At 38.6% G+C, this 13,386-nt stretch overlaps 1 non-coding gene across 1 annotated transcript; it reads right to left on the reverse strand.

The window, feature by feature from the left end:
• Positions 1-3,652: 3,652 nt before the first annotated feature.
• TRNAS-GCU lies at positions 3,653-3,723 on the reverse strand. Its single transcript has one exon. It is a non-coding gene; the product is annotated as a tRNA-Ser (tRNA).
• Between the last annotated feature and the right edge of the window lie 9,663 nt (positions 3,724-13,386).

Here is a 13,386-nt window from a genome sequence, read left to right on the forward strand (position 1 = left end):
CACACTGACAAAATCTCCTAAATACAAAGACATCACTTCCTAACTCATAAAACATATTTAAACTAATGAATGAATACATAAAATACAATAAGACACCTTAATTCATCTCCACCTTGTTAGCAGGCGCTGATCTAAAGTTTGTCACATTACTATGACATCACATGCAAAGAAAGCACTTAGATGCTATAGTTTAAAGCAATAGCGCTATAGAACACATACTATGCTGTTATTAATACACCCCATTCCACTCTATAATTCCATAAAAACCAACACAAACTAAGACTGTTAATAATGAGGCCTAAAAAAGCAGCATTTTATTTTAGGTTTACTGGACTACACTCCATAATGGAAATGGACTTAAACATAAAATCTAGTCAATGAAATATTCATATCCATGCAAGTTCTCTAAAGATGTTTATGTGTTTATTTGTTAGTTTAAATATGTTTTAATGAGTTAGGAAGTGATGTCTTTGTATTTTAGAGATTTTTTTCAATGTGTTTCATAGTCTGATGAAGCACTAGTACATTTAATGTGAAAGCACTCACTCGTGCACTGGCTTTGAATAAACTTATTTTCTTTTTAACAATTGCTTTCTATTTTTAGTTGCCATGTAAGTCACAGTATTTTGTGTTGTCTGAAAAAGTAATAGTGCCATGATAATTTTTACACAAATGCTTGCCCATTGTATGATGTTAATTTATTCTCTCTTTGCCAATATCAGGTTATTAAAGTTACTAGTGCAAGTAAACTCCAAACTCTGGACCCCACCCAGTTTGGGTTTGCAAAAGGCAGATCATGTCTCCTAAACCTGATAGACTTCTTTGAAGCAGTCACCAAGGCAATAGATGATGGTAAGGTGGTTCACATAGCCTATCTAGATCTCGCCAAGGCTTTTGACACCATCCCCCACTCTGGAATTATAGATAAACTCACTAAACTAAGTTTAAATCCCTATGTCACAAGATGGGTTACCAACTGGCTCCCTGACAGAACCCACACTGTGAAAGTAGCAGACTCCAAATCCGACTTCAGACCAGTGACAAGTGGAGTACTACAGGGTTCAGATCTGGGTCCACTCTTTGGTATCTACTTTTCTGAAGTACAGGCTAACACAGAAGGTCTTTGGCTAATGAAGTTCGCAGATTACTTCAAACTAGGAGCCAGAACTGAAACTCCTAACGATGTGGACATCCTACAAAAAGGCCTCACTGAGACAGATGCCTGGTGTCAAAGCCATGGCCTCAAGCTCAATGCCAAAAAGTGCATTGTCATCCCCTTTGGTAAAAACTCTGTACCCATGAGCTACCACATAGGTGGTAGTCTACTTAACACCAAAATTGTGATAAGAGACCTTGGGACACAGGTGGACAGTAGTCTCTCCTTTGATAATCACATTGCCACAGTAGTCAGGAAATCCCTCTACATGGCACACCTCATCACAAAAGGTTTCTTATCCAGGAAAAAAGAGGTCAAGAGTTTCCCTCAACTTGTCATTCATTAGACCCATTATAGAGTACAATGCCCCTTTTGGTATGTACCTCACAAGACATCTACAACAACTGGAAAGGCCACAGAAATACCTCACAAAGAGGATTACAGGCCTCAAACAGATGCCCTACGCAGGCCATCTAAAAAAACTCCAGCTTTACTCCGTTGCATATCGCCTACTCAGGGGCAATCTCTGCCTAACATACAAAGCTATGTCAAACAAAGAGCTGTTGGACATGCTCCACTTAAAGAAATCCCAATCCCTCTCAGCTATACGCTCTAGGGACCTAAACCATGTCACCACAATAAACAGAACATGCTGGAGGGATAGATTCCTGTCCCAGAGACTTCCCATACTCTGGAACAAACTACCTATCTATATCAAACAAAGTTCCTCATTAGCACTCCAAGAAAAATCTTGATGACTGGATGGGAAATAGAAACTTCACCCCGGGGATCACCTCTGTGGCTCTGCTTGACAGGGGCACAGGAAAATCATTTTCTTGGGTGTCGAAAGCCAGGGTACCTTTTTGGCTAGGCTTATATAGGCCCTAGGGCCAATAGCCTAGTACCTACCTATGAACCTAAGTCAACATTCAGCATGGAGAAATAATTATTTTTTCAACATGAGGGTATTTGCATCTAAGTCTGCATGGACTGTGCTTGCATTTCCAATGTCCATTGTGATCCACAGAGAGTCTTCTCCATTTTTGCATTTTTTTCTATAGCATTGATGGGTTTATTTATAAAGTAGGTATAACCTCTTAAATTTTACACTTCCTGTCCATCCTGCAAATTGTGCTCTACCATACTGTCAATTCAAATTGCTGTCGTTGAAAGCACTCGCTCAGATAGCATGTTGCCTAGAGTGTGGATAATGATACTGAGTGCTTTCTCGTTTCATTTGGCCTTGATCTTCCTTGCTTTATCCATTATGCTGAATGCTTTCTCGTTTCATTCTGCCTTGATCTTCCTTGCTTTATCCATTATCAGTACTAATGTTCAGTATCACATGTGTCTTATTTGCCCCTTATTTCATTTTAACTATATGAGATATGTCATTAATGGAGACCCTATAGTTTCTGTGATATTTATTTATTTATTCATTTAATTTATTTATTTATCATTTGCTGCATGGCTTAGCCACGCTAGGCTAGTAGCATCTTCCCACATGAGTAGTTTAAATAGCTGCTAATGAAGATCCTAATTGTGTCAGCATCCAGGGTGAGTTCATAGAGAGATACTGATCATTTAGACCATGTCCTTTCATGTGTTGACCATGAGCCAAACCTCTGACCCATATAATGCACTTGCACAGTAACCTGACAAATACTTCTTTTTAACAGCAGCTTCCCTTTTCTTACATCTTGTCTTTCTTGCATTTCTAATGAAGATTGAAAATATTTTCATTACTGAAAACAACTGCCAACTACCTTAACTACATCCTTAACCTCAAACAGGGATGATATCAGTGTCCCATCCCTCCATTTACTCTCGCTGCTTTGCATGTCTTACTACCTTCTTTTCCAGATTTTCCATACAGTGAGCTCTTAAAGGTTACTCTCCTTTAACACAGTGCCTTTTGCATATTTCTGCAAACCTTACTTCCCTAACTGCCCACATATACTGAATATTTTGAGTATTTTTACGTGTGTTTCTGCATGTGCTGCAGTGTGTGTGTGTGTGTGTGTGTGTGTGTGTGTGTGTGTGTGTGTGTGTGTGTGTGTGTGTGTGCATGTGAGCACACGTGTTGTAAATAATCTATGTATAAAATATCATTAAGTTCATGAAAAATCTGATTATTTACATACAAGAGAAACTGTTTCGTGTGTATATGTTTTATTCATGTCATCAATGCATAAAGAAGCTTAATGTGTCTTCAATTTTTTTTTTTAGTGTACAACTGTCCTGGGGGATTTTCTTCCTGCAGGTCCATTCTGACAATGGTCATATGGTACAATACAGTACAATGCAATGCAATAAAAATGAAAATAAATAACTTTTATCCTTCTGCTCTGGGACTGTGGCTGAAAATAGTCTGAGAAAGACTACTCAATCCATCACAAATAAACTAGAAAAATAAAAAAGGATGTTACCTTCACTAGAATGTAGATTAGAAAACATATTGCAAGACTGAGCAACCACTAAGAACATTTGTACTGCTGCACTGGCCTGGAATTGAACCAGGGCCTCCTCTACAGCAGGGAAGAATTCTACCACTGAACCACCAATGAAGTGTTATACCAGGGAACACCTTATCCTTTGAGAGCAGTTGATATTCAGGCCAGCCTATTTACAGTTTTAGCCTACAAATTCAGATAAGTTATTGTCTAGTGATAGGAGGGGAAATTAGAGCTAAGTGCAAGAAGTAGGTAAGCTAAAAAGAAAGATACTGGGAGTGTACAGGATAATTTAGGGCTGATGATCTATGAAGATACAGATTAAGTAAGTTAAAAAATGGTGATACTTTGACTAAAAATTGGGACCTGATAGTAGCTTGTACGTGTTGGGATTGAAGTCTGACTGCATTTGCAGACAGAACATGTGATGATGAAGGGAAGACCAGAAGTAATGGAGACTGCCAACAGACCTAATAACTAGTAGCAGGTTATCCAGATAGAAGGAGGTGGAATAGAGAAGGAAGGCCTCGCCTCCCGTCTTCGTTTGCCCCGCCTCCCGTCTTCGTTTGCCCCGCCTCCAGTCTTCATTCTAGTGCTAGGTCTAGAGATGTTACCTGCTTCATTTTGTCTAAGGGAGAAGTAGGACATAAGCAATTACTAAGTTGTAAAATGCATACTGATGACAGTTTATAAAGAACAGCTAAATAAACAGTGTGGTACATCTACTAAATGTCTGAATAAACCAATAACAGGAGAGTAGTTAAGAAAAATGTAATCAGTGAAGTTAATACTTATGAGTGAAGTTTACATGCAAACTAGGGTAATGCATATTGAAAACTTTCTTCACACTGTTTTTTTTAATGGTAGTTATTTTGTATACAACACAAAATGATTTGAAAAGACTACATTTCCACAGATCACAAGTGGAAATCTATACAGATTTAATTCAACCTTTTAAAAGGTGTGCCTTCTAATTCTGGAGCATTATTAGTAGTAAATGTTAATAGATTCATATGTGTACTACACAGGGGATTCATTTTAGGCATATGTGCCTTCTGAACTGAGCAACTTCTGAGCCTTTCCAAATATCATTTGATCGTGTTTTATTCTAACGTGCTATTTTGCAATCATTCTACAGAAAGATTACTGAGTCACAAATGAGTTAGGCAGGACAGTGACTAAGGGTGTGAGTCATCCACTGAGACATAGCCCATAATGTTATCAAACGCAAGAGAAAGATTTCACAGATAGAGGTGTAAAACAGAATTAGCCAACTGCTATAGGGGGAAAAAACAATTCTAAAAACGCTGCTGTTTATGTAAGTGGATAAGCAAATGAGGACTTGAAATGGCATTTGAATTTCTGATTTTCATCATCTCTTTGCTAATGATAAAATGGGCACATTCACTGCTGACCTTTTAAGGTATGTGAGTGCATGTGTGCATACGTGTTTGTGAGCATGTCTGTGTGTTTATGTATGTAGATGTGTGTATACTTAACATACATATATATATATATATATATATATATATATACATATATATATATATATATATATATATATATATATATATATATATATATATATATATGTATGTATATATGTATTTATATATGTATGTATACCAAAGATGCATGGAGAGGAAAAAAGTGCATATAGTAAATTCCATAAAGACATTCAAAGACCAACTCTAGCATTCATAGAAATAAAAACCCAATGGTTTATTAAAGCAATATGATTCTGAAAACCATGGTTTCACTGCTTTATGGTCAACTATTCAAACACCAGCATTTTAAAGCAGCACAATTTCACTTGATCAAAGTCAAATTTCACAGCAAGAAACATCTTTTTTCTCTTTTTTATAGGTTCATATATTCATAAGAATTTACTGAGCTAATGGTCCTAGGGCGTTTACAAGCCTGGTCGTGTTATACCCATGTTCCCTTATTGACCATGGTTAGGTGGTCATTATTTGCAGAGCAAGTCTATAATAAGCACTGACTGCCCCTGTCCATGAGTGATATAGGTGCCACCCCTGAGGTGAATTTACAGCCTCCAATCCAGTTTTAAGTTGCGCTTGAATAGGGTCATTGAGGAGCACTGCTTCATGTGAATTGGGAGTTTATTTTGGAGGAGTGGCAACCTATTGGAAATATATCTGTTTCTCCAGCATATTCTGTTAATGTCACAGGCTAGGATGAGATACCTGGAGTGAGTGACTCTTGTCTCATTTGATTTGCGGATGTGCAGCATTTCCATTAGGACAGGGTCACAGAATGCTCTGTAGGCCAGGGACAAGTTGCCTCCCAGCAGCCTGTAGGATATAGAACAAAATGACAGGACTTTCAGTCTTTCCATGTAGGTCAAGTTCTGGTGACCCTGAATTTTCTTGGTGAGAAGCTTCTGTGGTCTCTCCAGCTGCTGCAAGTGTCTGGTGAGGTACATGCAAAAGGGAACATTGTACTCTATTAGTGGTCTGATAAAAGCCGAGTACAGAGGAGTTATATCATCCTTACTCCTGGATGTGATGCACTTACTTATGAGATGCACAATGTAGAAAGCTTTCCTTACCACTGTGGACATGGTGATTGAAATTTAGATTGCTATCAACCTGTGTTGCCAAATCTCACACCACTGGGTTTGAGCTTGGGGGGGGGGGCTGCTTTAAATATTGTAATTTGCAGAGACTTTCTCTTTGACAAAGGGGAGAATAATGCAGTTTTTTGTTTTGTTTTAGTGTGTTATTCCCCTTTTGCTATGTTAATATCATTTGCAATCATCAGTGAACATGGTAAGGCACAGACTATCTACTTTCAACTGGACTTCTGACAAATAGATTCCAAACAGTAGAGGGCTTAGCACAGATCCTTGTGGTACACCACTGGTAACTGGTCTACTGGTAGAGGTGGAATCCCCAACTTTGATAGTGTGCATTCTGTCACTGAGCCATTTGGCTACCCAGCTAGTGACATATGGGTTAATCCTCAGCTGGGAGAGGTTCTCAATAATACCTGAATGAGGGACTGTGTCAAAAGTCTTGGCTAAGTCAAGATAGGTAGTATGTGCTGTTTTGCCTTCGTCCAGAGCTTTGGCAACATTCTCAAGGAAGTTCGCCAGGTTCAATAAGCATGACCTACCCTTAATGAAGCCCAGCTGGGTCAGGTCAAGAGTTCGTAGGTTGCCTATGTCTTTGTTGATAAGGTCCATGATTACTCTTTCCATGGCCTTGAAGATAAAGCTGGTTAGGCTTATGGGTCGATAGTTCCCAGAGTCAGTTGATGGACCTCCTTTGTGCAAGGGGGTTACTGTTGTTGTTCTCCAGTCTGCTGGAACAAAGCCAGTGCTCAGGAAGAGGCTAAGCAGAGTGCCACGTGGGTGTACTAGATCTTGTTTAGAATGTTTAGTAAGCAGCCTGATATGTTATCTGGTCCCATAGAGGCCATGTTTTTGGCCTTGGAGAGTGCAGATATCACCTGCTGTTTGGTGATACTAGGTAGAGGACTAGTGCTTTGGGGTATGGTTGGTGGGGACAGGGAGGTTGAAGTTTGAGCCAAATCTGTCAGCTAGCAGGTTGGCAGTTTCCTTGGGTTCAGTATGAGAGGTACCATCCACTATAAGTTCGGCAGATAGTTAGGCACTCCCCTTTGGATTTCAGATGTTTTCTTAGCTAGGCATGCTAATTTAGCTTTGTAACTAGATTTAGAGGAGTTTACAAGATATTTGATTTGGTTGTTCAAGCTGTGAAGGATATTCATCTTCTGCTGAGTAAGTTCTCTCTTGTTCTTAGACATGAGTTTCTTCCTTTTGTATTTATACTTGTGGTCCATCAGGGTGGCTTGTTTTTTCTGGAGGACCAGGTTTCGATCTGGTCAGGTACAGCCGAGTCTGTATAGTTGTTTTGGTGGTTATACAGGGCATTTGTATATTCCTTTGAATACGAGCCATTGTTGGCTGTTAGCAGGGGGGGGTTGAAACTTTTTATACCATCACCTAGTACGCTGTAGTTTGCTTTGGAGAAATTTTTAATTTTTTTGCTTCTGTGGGGGTGCCAGGCCTGATCATTAGTTTGAAAGAGACAGATTTATGGTCTGACATTACCAGGGATGGCAACACACAGGGGGTAGTGCAGTGACCCCCATGCCAGTGAGTACTAAGTATAGGACATTTGAACCTCTTTTGGGGGTGCAGACTAGCTGTTCCAGGGCATTTATATTGACAAAGTCCAGGAACTTTAGGGTGATCATGTTTGTGCTCATGTATGTCGTCCAATCAATGAAAGGATAGCTGAAATCTCCCATGACCAAGGTGTTTGGCTGTATAGCAAGTAACTCTAGTAAGTCCAGATAAGCAGTATGCTTCTCTTAGTTCGTGGTGGGGGACCTATAGCTAAATGTGATGTGGTAGGATATTTTACCTGTAGTTAGTTGGACCTGGAGTAGCTCAAGAGAGTTATATTGTTTAACCAGTCTTGAGGTGTATTTAGCTTTAATGAAGATGAATACACCTCCACGTTTAGTTTTTCACATTTGTTTGGGGTCTGAACATGTGGAAAGCATTGTATCCTTGCAAGGCCAGGGTGCTCTCTGCAGCCTTGAATCACATGTCAGTGACTACACAGACATCATCTTCCAAGGTGAGGAGTGTTTCCAGGGAGTTCAGTTTCCTGTAAAGGCTTCTAGCATTAAGCAGCATAACCTTGAGTTTGTTTTGAGTGGATTTTTTATGTAGGAAATTTTCTTGTTTTGACATTGCCTAAAAAAGGCACTATGAGGAAGGCAAGCACCTTTGTAAGTATCCAAAAGCCTAGAATGGACAGGTGAAGACTATCTTTGGCAAAGCAGCATGGTCTCTCAACCATGTCTTCCTAGGCTGACAGATACTGGATCCTCCTGGACTAACACCAGAAGTCCAGTTGTTGAAGTCAATCATTTTTTGTCTATATTGTGGTATCATCCTGGGTGAAGGTAGAATGCTGCTTAGGGCTAGAGTCATACCTGCCTGAGACAGAGAATCTGAGAGGTCAGTCATTTCTCTCTGCATATAGTCCAGAGAGGTACATCTCAAGTCATTCACCCCAACATGTACTATGACAGTCATAGTGGTAATTGCTGTTGAGTGACTTGTGTGCGTGCATGATTTGGTGGATCCTGGCAGCTGACTGTGACCTTGTCCTTGTCCAGCCTGTTGTGGTTGACATCTGTGTGTCTCACTATAGGGTTGCTTATGACCAGGACATTTGGTTTTGAGGTGTTTTGCCTTACGGGCTTATTTGCCGAGAAACTGGTGTGTGGGTTCTTGTATGTAGTGGATTCTATTTGCTTTGTAGTGTGTGCAAGTGGGCTGTGCTTAGGAGTCTCTGATATTTTGGTAGGCTTCTACTGAATACTTCTGGGTATATGGGTTTATGTGTTGTGACCTTGTTTTGTGTGTGAGGTGATATGCATGTGCTAACAACCTGTTTAATGTCTGGTTTGTTGTTATGTGAGAGAAATTATTTCAAATTCATAGTGTAATTACATCTCTCTTTAGGAGTAGGTGGTTGTCAGTATACATGAGGCAATTACTACATTGTCTCAAGATGCCTATGTCAATCAGGCTGGCCTGAGAAATGGTTGAAAATGGACTGACCTTTATGGCAGGTTTTTACTGTAACTACTATTGGAGAGTGGGCTAGTTTGAGCAGCTTTTGCATTAGGATTAAGGAAGGGATGAAAACTATGGCAACGCTTCTCAGTGCACAACTGAATTACCCACAATGCTGCAGGAAAGCTTGGGAAGGGTTCACTAAGAGATGTCTAGGAGAAGGTTGTCTTTCAAGGTGTTTGCATCTATACAGGGCACCACTGAACTCCATTGTGTGGTGCGCAGCTACGCACAAATGCAAGGCTTAAATACAGGTGAAAATAAACACTTTTAAGCTAAGCTACCAATGGGAAAGCACACAATGAGTTTTCCTTCAGTAATTTCTAACTCACATGAGGATCAGACTACACACTTCACCCTTAAGAGTGCAGGCAGGGCCCTCCTAATGTAAGATGGCTGAAATAGTGGTCAAGTGTAACAATACCCTCTAGATTCAGCAGATCTGAATCTGCTCCATGCTATGTACTAGCTACTTAAGGCAACAGAGCAGCTTTTTTAAAGTGCAGAAAAATACAGTAAAAATCAACAAAACGAGGCAGCCTTAACAAGCCAAATATCAAGATATCATGGAGCCTTAAAACAAAAACTGTAAGCACATTATAAATGAAAATAAAGTATTTTTTTTATTTCCTTTCTTAAATGAACCATATAGTAGGACATGCACTTGTAACCTTAGAAAAACATTTTAAATGCACTACAGAATTATAGGTCACAGCAAGAAAAAACATGTTTTCTCTTTTCTTAAAGGGCCCTGTCGCAATCTTTATAAAACATTTTAAGCAATGGCCCAGATACCCTCCTCTTCTATAGGTAGTACCTGGTTTTATCATATAACAAATCTCTATAGAAGGGAGTCATTTTTTAATATGTGCCAGTTCTTATCAATAATCAATGCTGATATATCCATCTTTTTCTTACTACAGTTCCACATGCATGCCTTGCTACAGGGCTCTTTAAGAAATAAGGAATATGGAATATGCAAAGAATATACTTTCCGTTCGTAAAGACACCACGTCTTAAGTTCCATGCACTGCTACAGAACCATATAAATAGCCAAGACAAATGTAAATGCTTCCCATCTGGCCAAATAACATAACCATTTCAGCTCCACATGGTGTCTACTTTACTCTTCTACTTCTTCTGAAATTCTAGATTTATTCAAGGCTCTGTTATCTACCTTTTCCCATGTACATGTTTGTTTGTCTTTCGGCTTTTCCTGGTTAGGGGTCGCCACAGCGTAACTCCTACATATTGTGTAGTTTATTTGCAGTGTACTGGTTTATACACTGTCTTCTAAATTTATACCTCTGTTATTCAATATTTCTTTTATAAGACCCTGGCATTTACCTTATGCCATATATATATTGCACAGTTTATTTGCAATTTACTTCTTTATATATTGTACTTTATAACTCCATTATTGTGTTAGTCAATGTTTCTTTTATATACCCACGGCTGAGCAATGTGTTAGCTATGATCTAACTCAGTTAACTATTTCAAATAAATAGATAAATGGATAGATAAGCAATAGAACGACAGACAGATACATACAAATGTACATACATACATAAAATAAACACTATATCTAAACTTAGCATTTAAAAGATTTTCAAAAAGTTTTTGGACCCCTTAAGTGTTTTAAAAACTTAATAGGCTTAGTGCATCAGGGCAATGCTGTTTATGCACACTTTTAAAATAATCTTCACTTGCGGTACTTTTAAGGAAGAAATGTGAGCAAGGCATGATGTAATATTAAATAACCTTTCAGTTATGCAAAGTAGGAACCCATGACTTCGACAATTGAAGATGAGACTTTTTTTTTAACTTTTTGCTCCACAGGAACAGATAGAGTTACAAAATGGCACAAAGGAGAGTTGAACAAAATGTGCGTTGACCTATTTTGAAAGTCTGTACTATTAGACTCCACAAGAAGGAAATACATATGAAAACCTTTACCTGGATGGTGATCTTTAATGTAAACATGAAGATAACTTCCTCTAAGCACAACAGGAACCCAGTTTGTGATTTTAAAGCTGCTAATAACAGGAAAAGTTTAACCTGCTTAACTTCATTTTGACTTCGATTGTAAAGGAAGTGAATAGTAAATGTGAACTATTTAAATAATGAACTGTGCAGAAGCTGAATGAGAATGTAACATTTGAGCCTGCCATATAAATGCATAGGTAGCAACTAAGTAGGTAATGAATCCTTCAACAGTCCTGTGTTTTATTCTCAAATCCACCATTTGTCTACTGTGTGATTGTCACCAAATCACTTAAGCAAAAGGGGGATCATCTCTGAAAAAGGGCTGTGGGCTTAAACTGGTTAACTAACATTCTTTTTAACATACACGTGCTTGTTTTGTGGGACAGACGTGGAGTTTTGGTATGGTTACTTGCTTTACCCACTGTGACAGGATATGCAACTAAAGACTAAAATGAATGCTATGCATGCAGGGTACAAATGAGAATAGGCAGCACTCAGAAAGCGTGATGCAATGCTTCCAGTTTATTTCCTGCGCCACCGAAACACCAGTTTATAGTTCATTAATCCTCCGCTGTATTATACGTGCACAAAAAATACTGATCCTGTTTTTGCTAAATAGCAGTTTTACTAGTACTTTACAATTTATACATTAATATTAATGAGTCATTTTCTAATGTATCATGGTCTGTCATGTTTGTTCAAATAGACACCATTGATATCAGTGGGACTGACCTAGCAGTCTAAAACAGTTGTCAGAGCAGCACAGAGGCACTGATATATTCTTCATTTCTTTGGAACCTTTTTCCCCTGTACACTGGTAACAACACTCGTTAAAACTACTAAAATGGTGACAGTCCTCCTGCTTTTTGCTGCAGAGTAACATGTTCATGCCGTGCTCCATTGCTAATACAAGGAAAGCTGCATGATAACCAGTGTCACTGTTCTAAGAAAGTCTGCAAATCTTTGGAGAGAAACAACCATCTATGACCAGTTTCATTAAAAGGCGCACCATTCTGAAGGAGAACAAATACTTTAAATCTTCACTTTTTTATTTTATTTTTTTTCTTGTAGTTGATTTACAATTTGTAGTTTACAATTTCCAAACAGTCGCTTGGTGATTCTTTTTAGATACAATCTTACTGGCACAGTTTTCTTGGCACGGATAGTGCTATGTACATATGGTTTTAGATGACTTGATGAGAACTGTGGTCTTTTTGTATAATCACAGGGCACCTGAATGTATCTTGCACTCACTACAACCTCTGTTGGTTGAGTACACGTCTATGTTATAATGCATTGTTCTGCATGTCTCATGATTGTAACATTGTATTAACACTGCTTTCATAATTGTCATAATTCTCACTAGAAGAGCTTTCCTCAGTCGTCTGTACTGAAAAAAACTAAGCATCCATAGGGACCTAACTAGGTAATACACTACAATATTAATTAGTTCATTACCACAAACTACAAATAAATTATTAAATTCTGTTTTGTGCAATACTATGCAGCTATTTTTCATGTTTTATTTATTTATTTTTATTGTATAGCTCACTACACTTAAGCTGGTATAACTTCTGTAGTGGTAACACTTCATTTGACTTCTTTTCTTATGTTAGTATTCTTTTGTGTCTCCTCTAAAATGTACTTTAGACATGCAAACAGCGTGGTATGTGACTGGGCAGACAATGGATGACAAAGGATGCAGGATGAGATGAGCAAACCCTTCCGATAGCATCCCTTTAGCTAACTGCAGTACAGGAGTGCTTTGTAACACTGCTAGTGTCTTACTGTGTTAAACTGCTGCATTGGTGAGATGTGGCACAAAGGAACAACCACATCACTGATAGAGCAACACTTTTATTTTCATTTATAATCTATTTAAAGGAGAAGGAACAATACAAAAAACACTTCACAGAGTGTCAGAGCAGCAGACACTGAGATGAATAAATAGCTGTGATCACACTGCAAGGTGCTGGTGTAGCAAAGGTTGAGAATAGTATCCCAAACTATAATGCAGTGTCAGTATAGCAGTGCCTGAGAATACCATGCTGCATAGAATTCACCAGTGCCCGAGAATACCATGTGGCATAGAATTGACCAGTGCCTGAAAATACCATATGACACAGAATACACCAGTGCCTGAGAAT

Source organism: Protopterus annectens, chromosome 9.part0, assembly GCF_019279795.1.
Source record: "Protopterus annectens isolate FY-2018-M chromosome 9.part0, PAN1.0, whole genome shotgun sequence".
Taxonomy (NCBI): domain Eukaryota; kingdom Metazoa; phylum Chordata; order Ceratodontiformes; family Protopteridae; genus Protopterus; species Protopterus annectens.